At 39.9% G+C, this 16,922-nt stretch overlaps 1 long non-coding RNA gene across 2 annotated transcripts in view; it reads right to left on the minus strand.

The window, feature by feature from the left end:
• Positions 1–2,587: 2,587 nt before the first annotated feature.
• Positions 2,588–16,922, minus strand: part of LOC126379307 (uncharacterized) — a 51,035-nt gene continuing 36,700 nt past the window's right edge. For both annotated transcript variants that reach the window (XR_007568301.1, XR_007568300.1), the window contains exons 3-4: positions 8,713–8,779; positions 2,588–2,751 (exon numbers count right to left, since the gene is read on the minus strand). This is a non-coding gene — a long non-coding RNA (uncharacterized LOC126379307). The remainder of the gene's footprint in view (positions 2,752–8,712; positions 8,780–16,922) is intronic.

Raw genomic sequence — 16,922 nt, forward strand, 5'->3', positions numbered from 1 at the left:
TTTATTTACTTATTTATTCATTTTTAAGTTGGACTGAAAAAGTTACTAATGAAGAAGTGCTAAGGGAAAACAGGCAAATATTGAAAGTTATTGAGGACAGAAGAGGCAAGTAGATTGGACACTTAATGAGACACGACACGACGTATTCATTACAAACATGATAGAAGGGAAGCTACAAGGAAAGAGAGGAAGGGGAAGACCAAGAAGACCTTACATGGAATAGATTCAAGAGAAGGCGAACGTCGTGTCTAATAAGGAAGTGAAGGATTTGGTCTTTGATAGACAAGAATTGAGAATGCTACACTGCCAAGAGCGTGGCTCTTAAATTAGTGATGATTTATTTTTAAAATTACATGTACACATAAGTACACTTTAATACTATCGTCAAACTACAGTCGCAATTTCTTTTTGTTTTTTTTTTTTAATTTTTTTCTTCTTCTTCAGGTGGCTCTCCAACTAGTGGAGGTTGGCCATCAGCTCTGATAATTTATCCTTATCTCCCGCGAGGCGGAACAGTTCGACCGCACTCGACCCGGTCCACTCCCTGACATTATGAAACCAGAGGCCTGTTTAATAAAACTTACAATTGTAAATTACAACGACAATTTGGTGTTCATTACGTAGCTAGTATGAAACTGCAAAATATTCGTGCTCACACACTCCGCAATGTACATCAAATTATCATTGTAATTTACAATTGTAAGTTTTATACTTTTTCCTGCGACTTTACCCATCATTATGAGTTGCAGCAGCTGGTATCTTTCGTGTCTTAACACATGCCCTAAATACGTATGCAACTTTTCTCTTTTTGACGGTCTCCAAAAGTTCGCGTTTTTATTGATATCAGAATGTATATTTTCAAAATGGCGCTTCGTGGTTTTCACTTTAAGGCGACGTTAAACAATGTAGACAATCTATTCTACATATTTTAGACTACATATTACCACAAATATTTATATAAAAAATCAGTAAGTAAGTAGTATTCGCGATCATAATCTATAAGAATTAATCTAATTGGTCACATATTAAATAACACGTACATAATTGATTACAGAGGGTCTTCTTCTTATCGTGTGGGCTGTGAGGTGGAATACCACCTGTTCACGCCAACGTGAACGCACCATAATACTGAAAAACGGCAACACCGATGAAGTTCCGGTCCCGGTCCCGGTCTTCTTTCAATTCACTCTCTACTCTACGATCTATCTCCGCGTCACGCACGTAACGACCAACTACTATAACAATGTAACTATCGCGTACGCGCACAACACAAAAATGTAACCATTATCAAGACAATAAACAATCCCCCTCAAGACGAAGGTTTCATTGAAGCAATCCTATCTGCTAAACATCTACAACACAACAAACAATAACCCCACGCCGGAGCTACTGCAGCGCCGACACCACCCTCATCAACCCTGATGTCAGGGTTACTAATGAGCCGCCAAAGGCCCCTGACATGACTCATGTAACGACTACATACATCAGTAAGTAGTAACCGGGACCAACGGCTTAACGTGCCTTCCGAAGCACGGATCGTCTTACTTTCGGACAAACAGGTGATCAGCCTTTAATGTCCTAACCAAACTAGGGATCACAAAGTGATTTTTGTGATATGTCCCCACCGGGATTCGAACCCGGGGCCCCTGGATCGTGACCCTGAGGCTCAACCACTGGACCACGGAGGCCGTTAAAAAGGCTTTAAAAAGGCTATGTTGTAGCAATGAAGATAAAAAGCTCAGAAGGTCAAATGTAGGTAGCGCTGTTGAGTGTTCCTAAATTTTGACAGTTCTGACACACTTCTCTTGCTTCCTCCACATTCATCAATCGTTTCTCCCACGCCGGTTAAAAGTAGATCATGAACCTTTTCTAAGGACATTTCCAATTTGGTCAATTTACGTCGTACTTACGTGATTTTTACTATAAATTGAGATGAAATGTTGAAAGGAGATAACACTAGGGCAACGGTGTCAGTGGTGATAGAGTCACGCCCGTACTCCAAAGGGGTAGGCAGAGATGTATAGTATATTTCAGAGTGTTAGTGACACCGTAGCGAATACTGAGGGGAATGATTCTTTTCATAATCCTGAGTTAATATCAAGTGGAATTTTTCGTCGCAAAAATATAGATATAAAAAAATTTAAAAAAATCGTGAATTCTGCGACGGAAAACTCCACTTGATATTAACTCAGAATCATGGTCTGAATCACCCTGTATACAGAGTGCTAGTGACATCGTAACGAATAATGTGAGGGATGGTTCAGCTCATTATCCTGAGTGAATGTCGAGTGGAATTTTTTGTCGCTAAAGTATGGAACTGAAAGTAACTTAAAAAAAATGCGATGGAAGTTGCATTTGATATTAACTCAGAATCATGGTCTGAATCATCCCCCTGAGTATTCGGTACGGTGTCTAACACCTTGTATGTACGGTCACTAGTACTAATATGTATACACTTTGCAACCATGTCACATTAACTTTTTTGACAATTTAAACCGTAAGCCTCAGTAAATGTCAAATATGTATTTGTCCGGCCAAGTAGTTAATGCCATCTGCGGCAAATCTACAATAAGTCACGTCAAAAAAAAAAAAAAGTCAAATATGATAGTGCGACAGGGTTCTAAAGTGGGTATATTATATTACTCATGACTGTATATCCACTCCAAGCCAGCTATGTTTAAATCCCTCTTTTCATATCCCCCTTTTCTTCTCACTCTCCTCTCTTCCATCATTTTGACTCTCATCACCTCCCTGAAATTGAGAAAGTAAATAATTACAATATATATAAAAATGAAAGGTCACTGACTGACTCCCTCATCACAAAATCTCACAAACTACAAGAGCTAGGAGTCAAGATGCTAGGAGTCAGAAATTTTGCAAAATTCATACAGGGTGTTAGTGACATCGTAACGAATACTGAGGGGGATGATTCAGACTATGATTCTGAGTTGATATCAAGTAGAATTTTCTGTGGCAATAGTATAGAGCGGAAAATAATTGAAAAAAAAACACTAAAATTTTTATGAATTTTCCGATAGGAAAATCCACCTGATATCAACTCAGATCATGGTTAGAATCATCCCCCTCAGTATTTGTTACGATGTCACCAACACCCTATCTACTTGTATAGCCATTTGTAATACTTGTGCGGGGTGTAAGTGACATCGATCGTAACGAATAGTAAGGAGGATAATTCAGCTGAATACTCAGAGTTAATATCAAGTGGAATTTTCCATCGCAAAACTATAGAATTGAAAATATTAAAAAAAAAACTAAAAAAGTAATAAATTTTGCGACGGTAAATTCCACTTGATATTAACTCAGAGTCATGGTCTGAATCATCCCTCAAAGTTTTCGTTACCATGTCACTTCTTCTATCGTGTGGGCTGTGAGGTGGAGTACCAACCTCATCAACCCTGGTGTCAGGGTTACTATTGAGCCGCCAAAGGCCCCTGACATGGCTCATGTAACGCCTACTTACATACATCAGTAAGTAGTAACCGGGACCAACGGCTTAACGTGCCTGCCGAAGCACGGATCATCTTACTTTCGGACAATCAGGTGATCAGCCTGTAATGTCTTAACCAAACTAGGGACCACAAAGTCATCTTTGTGATATATCCCCACCGGGAATCGAACCCAGGACCATGTCAACACCCTGTATGTGAGATGTAGTCGTTACATGAGCCGTGTCAGAGGTTTTGGTCCTAAACAAACTATAAAGATCACAAAGTTATTCTTGTTTATGTTTTCACTAACACAGTTGTCTCGACCATTATAGACGGCGATACGGCTCACCTATCACGTTGGTCTAACAGAAAGTTCGGTGAGGTGTGGGTACTTAGTTCAACTTGCGATGGATGTACCTCTGACTACCCCAATTGGGATGTAGTCGTGATCTTATGTTATGTTAGCAAAGTTATAAATTCATCTTAAGTGTAGTTTTCGCTAACACAGTTGTCTCGACCATTATAGACGGCGATACGGCTCACCTATCACGTTGGTCTAACAGAAACTACTTTCAGAAATCAGAATCATTTATTCAACGTAATTATCATAAACTAACTTGTTGAAGGTCAATGTAACATTTTTGAATTTACGTCATTACGCAAGGTGTTATGGCTGAGGAGAAGAAATGACAAGAAACTGCAACAGCAACACATCTTTTGAATCAATGTAGTATACATTACAAGTTATTTAATAACTAGAGGAACACATTCAATACCAGACATACATACATACATAAACTCACGCCTATTTCCCACCGGGGTAAGCAGAGACTATAGAATTCCATTTGCTTCGATCCTTACACACCGCTCTTGCAATACCAGATATTTTTATCATTTAGGTAGTCATTAATCTTATAACAAGCTTTTTACATAAAGTAACCTTCACATGAGCTTTAAAATTTCCTGTCAAATTCAATATATTATCTAGTAAGTATTTTATTAATACTCCTAACTTACACAGACCTAAGTTTACAGGAGGAGGAAAAAACTGAATAACTTTTTTGTTAATAAGGCGACAGTGGTGCTAATTCCTGTAAATACCATCTAATTTTATTTTAAGTTATATCTGTCATTTTCTTATCCGCCGAAAAGGAAAGGGACGGGTAATCGACAAGCATAAAATTTATGGAACACACGTCAATTTTAAGCACAAATCTAAACCAACCGTCTAAAAATCTTACATCACTCAATAATCCGACACAGTTAAGTGGACAGCACGTCAAACGGATTGCATACCAGCGACGTACCTGTTTGATTCGCCCGGGTTATTCATTCATTTACTCATTCTTCCTAAAATTAAAAGCTGTGAATCAACCGTCCCTTTCCTTTTCGACGGATATGAAAATGACGGATATAACTTAAAATAAAATTAGACGGTGTCTGCAGGAATCGGGGCCAGTATTTAGCTCTGAGTTTTAGTTCAAAACTTAAAACCATGGCTGAACCATAGCAGTAGCAAGTAACACCTGAGGGGGTGGGAGTCGTCTGTCGCCCGTCTAGACTGCCCCCCCCCCCCCGGCTAGTGGGGGGGCTAGACCCCCCCTCCCATCCAGGGGAAGGACTCGTCTAGACAGCTGATCGACTCGCCGTTACTTGGTGTTTTCAAACTAAGTACAGTCATGAGCAATATAATGTACCCACTTTAGGACTTTGTCGCACTAACATTTTTGACATTTAGTGAGACTTACAGTTCAATTTGTCAATAAGTCAATGTGACATGGTACCAAAGTGTATACATATTAATGCTCGTGACCGTTCGCTGTTTAGGACTGCTTTCGAAATGCCTTTTATTAACCACTCGAATAGGAAGTCCCGGGTTCCCGAGACTTCCCAGACATAACATTTAAGCTTACGACTATACCCCAACGGGATAGTCAGACTAAGTATGATGAATAAGGATAAAAATAAAATTGCTATTCAAAATTCTAGATAAAGTAAATTAAATTCATCTTTTTTGGGGTTTTACGTAAACGTTTTTACAATAATTACAGATACTTAATATATTTTTTCAGAAAATTTTAAAGCTCATTTGAAGCTTACTTTATGTAAGTAAAAAAGTTTATTATAAGATTAATGATTAGGTAAATGATAAAAATGCCTGTTATCAAATGTGTTTCTTTAGTTATTAAACTTATTACATAACTTGTAATGTATACCTACATTGGTTTAAAAGTTGCGTTGCTTCCAGTTTCTTGACATTTTCTCCTCAGCCATAACACCTTGCGAAGTGACGTAGATTCAAAAATGTTACATTGACCTTCAACAAGTTTATCCATGATAATTACGTTGAATAAATGATTCTGATTTCTGATTTCTGAAAGATAAATCATGAAATTCTGATTACTAAATAAAGACAGATTAAAAACTGACGAAAAACATTTTCTTTTTTTATTCTAAGTGCAGTTTTCACTAACACGATACGGCTCACCTATCACGTTGGTCTAACAGAAAGCTCGGTGAAGTGTGGGTACTTAGTTCATCTTGTGATGAATGTAATGGTTGTGAGGTTTTATGTTTATATATTTTTTTTAAAGAACGTCTAGGGCCCTGTGCCGAGGTTTTTCTTGCAGCTTCTTTTCCCCGGCTATATACAGGTTGTGAGAAGCTGCAGTAGTTTTAGGCGGATGAGACGTTCGTTATGTAAAAATTGACGATTCAAAGTGTAACTATGTTACCTACTGAATAAAGATATTTTTGAATTTTGAATTTGAATTGAATTTTGTTAAAAAACACGGTGAAAAGTGCATTTTTTAAACTGTTTTAAAAACCACCCCACTAGCCATCTGCGCAAATTCCCACGGATTCAAGTTAACTGTAGTTTTTTTTCTTTATTGAGCGTTTTTTTTATAAAATTTCGCGCGAAGGAAGTCGCGGAGTTACACCTGTCGACGTGTTTTAGGGTTCAGTGAGATGGGAACAGCACATAAACACAAATCCAAAAAAAGATTAAAAAAAAAAGCGTAAAAACATAAACAGCCTATACACGTCCCATTGCTTCTTCTCTCGTGTGAGTTGTGAGGTGGATTACCAACCTCATCAACCCTGGCGTCAAGGTTATTATTGAGCCGCCAAAGGCCCCTGACATGATTCATGTAATGACTACTTACGTACATCAGTAAGTAGTAACCGGAAATAACGGCTTAACGTGCCTTCCGAAGCACGGTACATCTTACTTTCGGACAATCAGGTGATTAGCCTGTAATGTACTAACCAAACTAGGGATCACAAAGTAATTTTTGTGATATTTCCCCACCGGGATTCGGACCTGGGACCTCCGGATCGTGAGCCTAACGCTCAACCACCGGACCACGGAGGCCACTGCTGAGCACAGGCCTTCCCTCAATCAACCGGAGGTGGTGTGGAGCATACTCCACCACGCTGCTGCACTGCGGGTTGGTGGAGGTGTTTTTACGACTAACGGCCGGGACCAACTGCTTAACGTGCTCTCCGAAGCACGGAACCATCTTACTCATAAGCACAGAATAAAGAATAATACTACATACTCTTAGAAAGGTAGTCGTCACTTGTAAAAGCTAATGGAATGTGGTTACTACTTACTGATTTAAATAGTCATTACATGAGCTATGTCAGGCCTTTGGCGGCTCAATAATAACCCTGACACCAGGGTTGGCGAGGGTGGTATTCCACCTCACAACCCACACGATAGAAGAAGACTGACTCACTAATTACCATATCTCAGAAACTACAAAAAATGCTAAGAGTCTCTTTGCACGGGGATTACTTTTACGACGTAGCCGGAGTTTTGGAAAATCAAATCTTAAGTGGTGCATAACATAATACTTTTTTTTTTGTTTTGGTTTTCCCCGAAGGGTAAGGGAAAGGGAACTATGCCCATACAGCCATGTCTTACGTACCTATTTTTTTCTTGATGATTAAGGAAATGATGAAAGGTGATGATGATGAAGCCCCCACCCTCGGAGTAGACGCCTACTCCGAACCCCAAACGAATTAACTCAAAAGTCCGCATTAACTTTCGAGTTATGAAGCGGCTTCCTGCCACGAAGCGAAAATAGGCAGATATGTACTTTATTTATTGAATACTCCGATATAATAACACTTGCGAATGTCTTCCGACTAACTTAATGCGATCATTAACCACAAAACACCACTTCGTATTAATTAAGTATTTAGATTATTCAATTAAGAAAGGAACTGTCCCGTTCCCGTTTCCCGCCAAAAAGCCCATAACATAATACTTTTTTTATAATTTTGGCGCCAAAATTGACAGATGTCAAAATTTTGCAAGATGGCTTCCGTAAACCGCGCAACTTTTATTTTTTAATGGCAACATAAAATTAGCGACTAAATGAATATTTATAGATGATATTATTACATAAAAAAACATTATATTAAGATAGTCGTTTGATTGCCTTTGATTAATTTATATTATTTGGTTGGCGCCACAGTTTGGCGCCATTTTATCATTGACATGCTTTTTTTTCGCAAGCAAAGGCCGGAAGACAGACAGGCGAGAAGTTTATTTTTATTTATTTTTTAGGTAAGTGTTTTGTTTCCTTTAAAGTGGCCACGGTTCGATCCTGGTTCCGCTAGTTCTTGGTTTCCCTAGGCACTACTGCTTGGCACTCATCATCATCATCATCATCATCAGCCCATAAACGTCCCCACTGCTGAGGCACGGGCCTTCCCTATGGATGGATAGGGAGATCAGGCCTTAAACCATCACGCGGGCCCAGTGCGGATTAATGGTTATTAACGACTGCTAATGCAGCCGGGACCAACGGCTTAACGTGCCTTCCGAAGCACGGAGGAGCTCGAGATAAAACTTTTTTTTGTGGTCACCCATCCTATAACCGGCCTTTGCGAAAGTTGCTTAACTTCAGCAATCGCAGACCGAGCGCGTTAACCGCTGCGCCACCGAGCTCCTCAAATCTACGAGAAGTCACGTCAAAAAAAAAGTGACTCATTACCTTTGACATTACTAGTTGGCCTATGATAATATAATAACGAATAATACTACGTATGGAACGGTAACTTCATTTAACACAGTTGTCTCGACCATTATAGACGGCGATACGGCTCACCTATCACGTTGGTCTAACAGAAAGCTCGGTGAGGTGTGGGTACTTAGTTCATCTTGCGATGGATGTACCTCTGACTACCCCCATTGGGATATAGTTGTGAGCTTATTTTATGTGTGTAAATATTAATATGGATATCTCACCATGTTTTCCGAGATGACTCTTTATGGATTCCCAGCATCAACAGCAGTTGTGTTTCTTAAGTAATATCTGAAACAAACAAAAATAAAGCAACAATTAACATAACATAGCATTACGCACGTTTGGTTAGGACAGCTATTTATTATAATTAAAACGCATAATAACGGGTTCTTACCGCGTTTAAATGGGGATATGACTGAGAGTCATCCCGTGATCATGGCACTTGCAACAGTGTCGAAATATCGGGAGTCTCATATCCCCATTTAAACGCGGTAAGAACCCGTTATTATGTGTTTTAATTATGATAATAACCGCGTAAACTTAAAACAGCTATTTATTTATGTACTATTATTTTATACAACTTTTTCAGTGTCGAATTTTATTGGCAAGCATCATCGGTTGGTTCGGTTGCCGTACCCGCGGATTTCTCCAGCCGTGTTGTAGCTGAAAATCAGCGTTTTGTTCGTGAGAGCAAAAACTTGCGCTGAGCTATGACCGATTTGCGCTGCTGCAGCACACATACACACCTGGCGTGTTTAATACAGAGCTTCGTCTCTGTTGATTGGCTGTCTGTATCTAATCTTTTTCTTTTTGTATGCATGTGTGTCTGTAGACCAAATAAATGTTTTTATCTATCTATCTACATTACAGGCTGATCACCTGATTGTCCGAAAGTAAGATCCGTGCTTCGGAAGGCACGTTAAGCCGTTGGTATCGGTTACCACTTACAGGTGTGAGTTAGTAGTCGTTACATGAGCCATGTCAGGGGCCGTTGGCGGCTCAATAGTAACCCTGACACCAGGGTTGATGAGGTTGGTAATTCACCTCACAACCCACACGATAGAAGATAGAAGAAGATTAGCATTATCCCGTTTCTCACAGGGTCCGTTTACCTAACCTGAAGATTTGACAGGTCCGGTTTTTTACAGAAGCGACCTTCCAACCGAAGGGAAAACCAGCTCAACACAGGTTAGGTCACATACCTCCGAGATGCATTTCTCGGGAATGTGGGTTTCCTCAAGATGTTTTCCTTCACCGCTGACCGTTGGTTTAAGGTGGGGTACGAACTAGTGATGTGCCGGATCGTTAAAAATGTATATCCGCGGATACGGATCTGAATACGGATACTTAGTGTAAAGATCCGCGGATACGGATACGGATCTTTATTTTCTTATTCGATAATGTTATAATTCGATAATATTATAAAATGTTATAATTTGCTAATATTGACCTCATTAACATTATAAAAAAAGATTAAAGTTTTAGTTATTTCATTGTTATAAAAGTGATATTTTATCTTGCTTTCATTATAAAGATCTATCTATCTTAATGTTTGCAATGTAAAGGTGCCAAATATTTAATTTTATGAAATAAAAACAATCCGAATGGAATTTTATAGTTTTTTATTTAATAATTCTACTTAATCACCTGAAAAAGATCCGTAAAAGATCCGCGTGAAAAGTAACGGACACGGATACGGATTTTTCTTTTATCTCGGATATCCGCGGATACGGATATTCGGAAAATCACTAGTTCGAACCTGCGATCTCACAGTGAGAGTCGATCTTCTGTCTGTAGATAGGGATCTACAATGTATCGTTATCAAGCGGCTAGTAATGTTTAGTTATGTCTGAATCGCTTCCGGTGGGCGCGACTGTAGTCGCGGGAACTGTAGTTCCAATGCAGTGCAGTCGTGAACAATAATCAGAAATCAGAATCATTCATTCAACGTAATTATCATGGATAAACTTGTTGAAGGTCAATGTAACATTTTTGAATTTACGTCATTACGCAAGGTGTTATGACTGAGGAGAAGAAATGACAAGAAACTGCAACAGCAACACATCTTTTAAATCAATGAGGGTACATTACAAGTTATTTAACTTTTAACAAGTTAGTTAACTAGAGGAACACATTAAATACCAGACATTTTTATCATTTAGGTAATCATTCATCTTATAATAATATGTAGGTCTCCACATGTGAACCACAATAAAGGACTTCCTAAGCTACGTTCCCCAAAAATAGAACAGAATCTTCTTCTATCGTGTGGGTTGTGAGGTGAATTACCAACAACCCTGTTGTCAGGCTTATTATTGAGCCGTCAAAGGCCCCTGACTCATGTAATGACTACTCACTTACATCAGTAATGACCTCCGTGGTCCAGTGGTTAAGCGTTGGGCTCACGATCCGGAGGTCCCGGGTTCGAATCCCGGTGGGGACATATCACAAACTTCCCTAGTTTGCTAAGGACATTACAGGCTGGTCACCTGATTGTTTAGAAGTAAAATGATCCGCGATTCGGAAGGCACGTTAAGCCTTTGGTCCCGGTTACTACTTACTGATGCAAGTACGTAGTTGTTACTTGAGTCACGTCAGGGGCCTTTGGCGGCTCAATAATAACACTGACACCAAGGAAGATGAGATTGGTCATCCACCTCACAACCCACACGATAAGAAGAAGGGTCTCAATCAATCGGAGGGGGTATGGAGCACACACGCACACACACACACACACACACACACACACACACACACACACACACACACACACGCGCACACAATATGGCACAGGGCCCTAGACATTCTTAAAAAAATAATTGTAACTGGGTGGGCTTTTATTCTTTGAACGAGTTACTGCACCCTAATAATGTTATGTAAAGATGTAAATATAAGTAAGTAGTTAATTTAGAGTAATATTAGGTTAATAATATAATAATTACCTATTGTATGTCAGAATATGACTGAATGTGCTGAACCATAACATTTACTTCCATCACTATGTACGACCACATTTACTGCAATAAATTTCATTTCATTTAATACAATGTTAGTACTGGCTTGGTCGGTATACGACATGGCCACAGTGCCTTCTTCAATGTACAGTCACGAGCAAAATAATGTACCCACTTTAGGACTCTGTCGCACTAACACATTTGACATTTAGTGAGACTTACAGTTCAATTTGTCAAAAAAGTTAATGTGACATGGTAGCAAAGTGTATACATATTAATGCTTGTGACCGTACATATAACGTAGTAAGAAATATATACATATATAATGTTCGTGAAAGTCAGTCTGCACTGTAACCGACGCGACCGCTTTCGTGACGACTCGCCGGCAGGGGTGTGGGCCCAGTCATAAGAGAGAGCGGAAATGATATTAATAACCTTTTTTTTGACGTGACTTATTTTAGATTTGCCGCAGATGGCATTAACTACTTGGCCGGACAAATGGGGTGCGCTGACGGGTATAGTCCGTACGCACAAATCGTACAAAGCCCAATCCAAAGTGCCCTAGCCTTATCATCACTAATTTAAGAGCTATGCTCTTGTCGGACTCCTGTCCTCCGCCTCTGAATAGTACTGAGTTACTGCTGCCCTCTGTCAGATTCATCTTCAGTTTTCAGTTCGGGATTATTATTATAAAAAGGTTTTTTTATTCCCAGAACACATTAGATAGAAAATGAGTAGGTACAAGATTGGGATAGTTGGAAGCAGAAAGGGAGGTCATTGCCCAGCAGTGGCAATAAAATTTATGGAACACACGTCAATTTTCAGCACAAATCTAAAACAACCGTCTAAAAATTTTACATCGGCCTATAACCCGACAGAATTAAGTTGACAGCACACGTCAAACGATTTGCATACCAGCGAGATACCTTTTTGATTCGCCCGGGTTATTCATTAATTTACTCATTCTTCCTAAAATTAAGAGTTGTCAATCATCCGTTCCTTTCCTTTTCGGCAGATAAGAAAATGACAGGTATAACTTAAAGTAAAATTAGGAGGTGTCTGCAGGAATCGGGGCCGGTGTGTATTGGACATTTTATGCCTTAAGCGTCCGCTCCCGCTATCGCTTGTGCCTCGCACCACGCCCTAGGATCCGGTTGGGCCATTGTGGCCGCGACTCAAAAAAAATGTCTGGCAACAGTCTACGCGCGATCGACAGCGCACGGCGCAACGCGCACAGCGCACGTAAAGCACACGTTTAAGGCACAAAGCACCTTTAGCTTTAGCTTAGCTTCTTCTATTGTGTGGGTTGTGAGGTGGATTACCAACCCCATCAACCCTTGTGTCAGGGTAACTATTGGGCCGCCAAAGGCCCCTGACGTGGCTCATGTATCGACTACTTAGGTACCTACATCAGAAATCAGACACCAGAGTTGACGAAGTTGGTACTCCGCCTCGCAACCCACACGATAGAAGAAGACCAGGGTTGGCGACCTCGGTTAACCTTCCCCACCCACTCGAGAAGATACAATGACAACAGTACTGCCTAGTAACATTCATTCCAGTATAAACGAAGAGACGTCTAATTGGACATCATACTCCTTAATTAGATATAGCTTTTAAAAAAATACAATAATTCAAATTCATATTCAAAAATATCTTTATTCAGTAGGTAACATAGTTACACTTTGAATCGTCAATTTTTACATAACGAACGTCTCGTCCGCCTAAAACTACTGCAGCTTCTCACAACCTGTATAGCCGGGGAAAAGAGGCTGCAAGAAAAACCTCGGCACAGGGCCCTAGACGGTCTTTAAAAAAAATAAACATAAAATATTGGTATACAATTGAGTAATTTAGCTGCCTAATATCAGTTCTCAGACAGTTAATCCCATGCATTCATATCTTCTAAATAATCACTAACTTTATAATAACCTTTTTTGTAAAGTTTCTGTTTAACTACTGTCTTAAAACAGTTGAAAGGCAAATTCTAAATGTGAAGAAGAGAGATTTTATTGTGAAGCTGTGGTAGCCCAGTTGGTAGGACGCTTGCCTCTCACTTTAAGGTCGCAGGTTCGAATCCAGAACAGGCCTAAACCAATCGAATTTGTTTTCGAATTCATGTTTGGATCATAAATGATTATCACGTGCTCAGGGGTGAAGGAAAACATCGTGAGGTTGGGTTTCCTCCCGAAAAATGCATTTTCGGAGGTATGTGACCTAACCTGTGTTGGGCTGGTTTTCCCTTCGCGGGTCGGAAGGTCAGACAGGCAGTCGCTTCTGTAACAAACCGGACCTGTCAAATGTTCAGGTTAGGTAAGCGGACCCTGTGGAAAACGGGATAATACTAGGAAGATGACGATGAATATTATGGTGAAACTACGGAACAATTTAAAAAATACGTCTCTCGTGTGGGTTGTGAGGTGGTTACCAACCTCACCAACCCTGGTGTCAGGGTTACTATTGAGCCGTCAAAGGCCCCCGACATGGCTCATGTAACGACTACTTTCATCAGTAAGTAGTAACCGGGGCCAACGTCTTAACGTGCCTTCCGAAGCACGGATCATCTTACTTTCGGACAATCAGGTTATCAGCCTGTAATGTCCTAACCAAACTAGGGATCACAGTGATTTTTGTGATATGTCCCCACCGGGATTCGAACCCGGGGCCTCCGGATCGTGAGCCCAACGCTCAACCACTGTACCACATAGGCCGTAGCTACTACTCCTGCAAACAGATAACTACGATAACTCTACTGCTTCAGAAATTCCATAGCAACTTTACGTTGTCTTCGATTATTTGTGGCTCAATCCCGTTATGGATTACGGGCGTTATTTTCTGCATGTTATAACCCTCGGCCCTGCCCAACCCCCATCAACAGCAGCGTGAAGCCCCGCACAAAGACAGCCCCACCATATGTGTATCCCCACCACAGATCTTTTGTTGCGCAAACGCACTCGAACAGGGTTACGCCATTTCTTTTTTTCGTTTTTTTTTTTAACGAAATTGGCGCGTAAGGCTTAGTGTGGATATGACGTGACAGAATATAGCAAATAGGATGTTAGTGACCCGGTCATGACTCTGAGTTAATATCAAGAGGAATTTTCCATCAGAAAAGTATGGAAAACTATGTAAGGTATGTAAGGATGGAAGTATGGAGGAGTGTGTCAGGATCGAAGCAAATGGAATTCTATAGGAAATAAGCGTGAGATGATGTATGTACCTATGTATGTCATCATCATCAATTTAAGAGCCACGCTCTTGTCGGTGTAGCATTTTCCATTCCAGTCTATCAAAGGACTTCCCTATAAGACACGACGTCAATCTTTTCTTTAATCTGTTCCATGTAAGCTGGGTCTTCCTTCTTCATGTATATATGTATGTGTGTGTGTGTGTGTGTGTGTGTGTGTGTGTGTGTGTGTGTGTGTGTGTGTGTGTGTGTGTGTGTGTGTGTATGTGTGTGTTCTTCGTGTGTGTGTGTGTGTGTGTGTGTGTTCTTTGTTTCATGTATGTATGTAAAAGTATGGAATTGAAAAGACTTAATTAAAAAAAAAAATTGCGATGGAAAATTCCATTTGATATCAACTTTAAATCACGGGTGAATAGGTGAATAGGCATTTTGTGGGTAAGCTCGTTCCAACGTCGATCTCTTCTTCTCCTTGTGGAAGAACGAAGTTAAGAGCAAACCCATCTTAATTAAAAAAAAAACTGCTGAGCTGAATCATTGCCCTTAGTCCGTACGGTGACATTAACACCCTGCATTTTAACTCGAGTAAAATAACATAAACTGCCTATATACGTCCCACTGCTGGGCACAGGCCTCCCCTCAATCAACCGGAGGGGGTATGGAGCATACTCCACCACGCTACTTAACTTAGTTCTTAACACAGTTGGGTCGAATAGAATATGACTGAATGTGCTGAACCATACTATATACTTCCTTCACTATGACCATATGTATGACCACATTTACTACAATAAATTTAATTCCGGAATTTCACCCCGGAACAGACACTATGAAATTCAGTAAAAAAATATAAATAGATAAAAAAAATGTTCAACAGGCATATCCACACAATTCCAACGTCAAACCTCCATTTTAAAAAAAAGGTAAAAAAGAAAAAAAAAACAGCATTGTATAGCCCATCCCTTTAGCGGATGAAAGTTGAAAGAACTTTTATGCCTTTGCGCAGCTGATTCGAAAAAAAGTATTCGCAAAAAAATCGCAATCTGTCAGTTGTAAGACGTGTGTTAACTTTTGTGGATCTTCACGGTGTAAGCTCTAGGGAGTAGGCAGTGTTGTTGATAAAGTAACGGCAAGAAGTTATCATCATAAGTCCGATATTAGGTAGCCTTACTAAATTCATCATCATCATCATCAGCCCATTAACGTCCCCACTGCTGGGTCACGGGCCTTCCCTATGGATGGATAGGGAGATCGGGCCTTAAACCACCACGCGGGCCCAGTGCAGATTGATGGTTATTAACGACTGCTAATGCAGCCGGGACCAACGGCTTAACGTGCCTTCCGAAGCACGGAGGAGCTCGAGATGAAAACTTTTTTATTTTTGTGGTCACCCATCCTATGACAGGCCTTTGCGAAAGTTTTACTAAATTATAGAACAATATTTTATGTATCTTTTTAAAGAGGTTTTTCTTGCAGCTTCTTTTCCCCGGATATACAGGTTGTGAGAAGCTGCAGTAGTTTTAGGCGGATGAGACGTTCGTTATGTAAAAAATGATGATTCAAAGTCTTCTTCTATCGTGTGGGTTGTGAGGTGGATTACCAACCTCATCAACCCTGGTGTCAGGGTTACTATTGAGCCGCCAAAGGCCCCTGGCATGGCTCATGTAACGACTACGTACTCACATCAGTAAGTAGTAACCGGGACCAACGGCTTAACGTGCCTGATGATTCAGAATAAAGATATTTTTGACTTCATCATCTTTCTATGGGTCATCATTTATAGTAAAAACAAAAAAGATGCATATGTCTGCTAACCATGAAATTAGAACTTTAAATGAAGAAAAACTTAACAACACCATCTATCGTGTTTTTGGGGAACGCCTATTGGAAAGTCCCTTATTGGTTAACATTAACTAACTAACGTTTAAAAACTTTTTAACTCAAAAAAATTTCGCGACCGTTTAAAAAATGCACACGTCCTATTTTTTATTCGAACCTTTTGTCCTGCACCCTTTGCAATAACCCTAATCGGGAATCGAACCTGGGACTTACATAACAATAGTTACAAAAAATCTATAAAATCAATCACTAAAGCTGGCGTGTCAAACAGACTAAGTGCGAATGGGGATCGTATACTGAGGGTCCCGTAAAATTCCGTAGTAAGTAATATTTTTTTGTAAAAATCAAATCAAATCAATTTATTTGCGAGAATACATATAAACTAATTGTATTTTACTACACTAACTGTACTTTTTTGTTTTAAACAATTTGTTGTATTTATTGTTTATTATTA

Source organism: Pectinophora gossypiella, chromosome 28 (assembly GCF_024362695.1).
Source record: "Pectinophora gossypiella chromosome 28, ilPecGoss1.1, whole genome shotgun sequence".
Classification (NCBI taxonomy): Eukaryota; Metazoa; Arthropoda; class Insecta; order Lepidoptera; family Gelechiidae; genus Pectinophora; species Pectinophora gossypiella.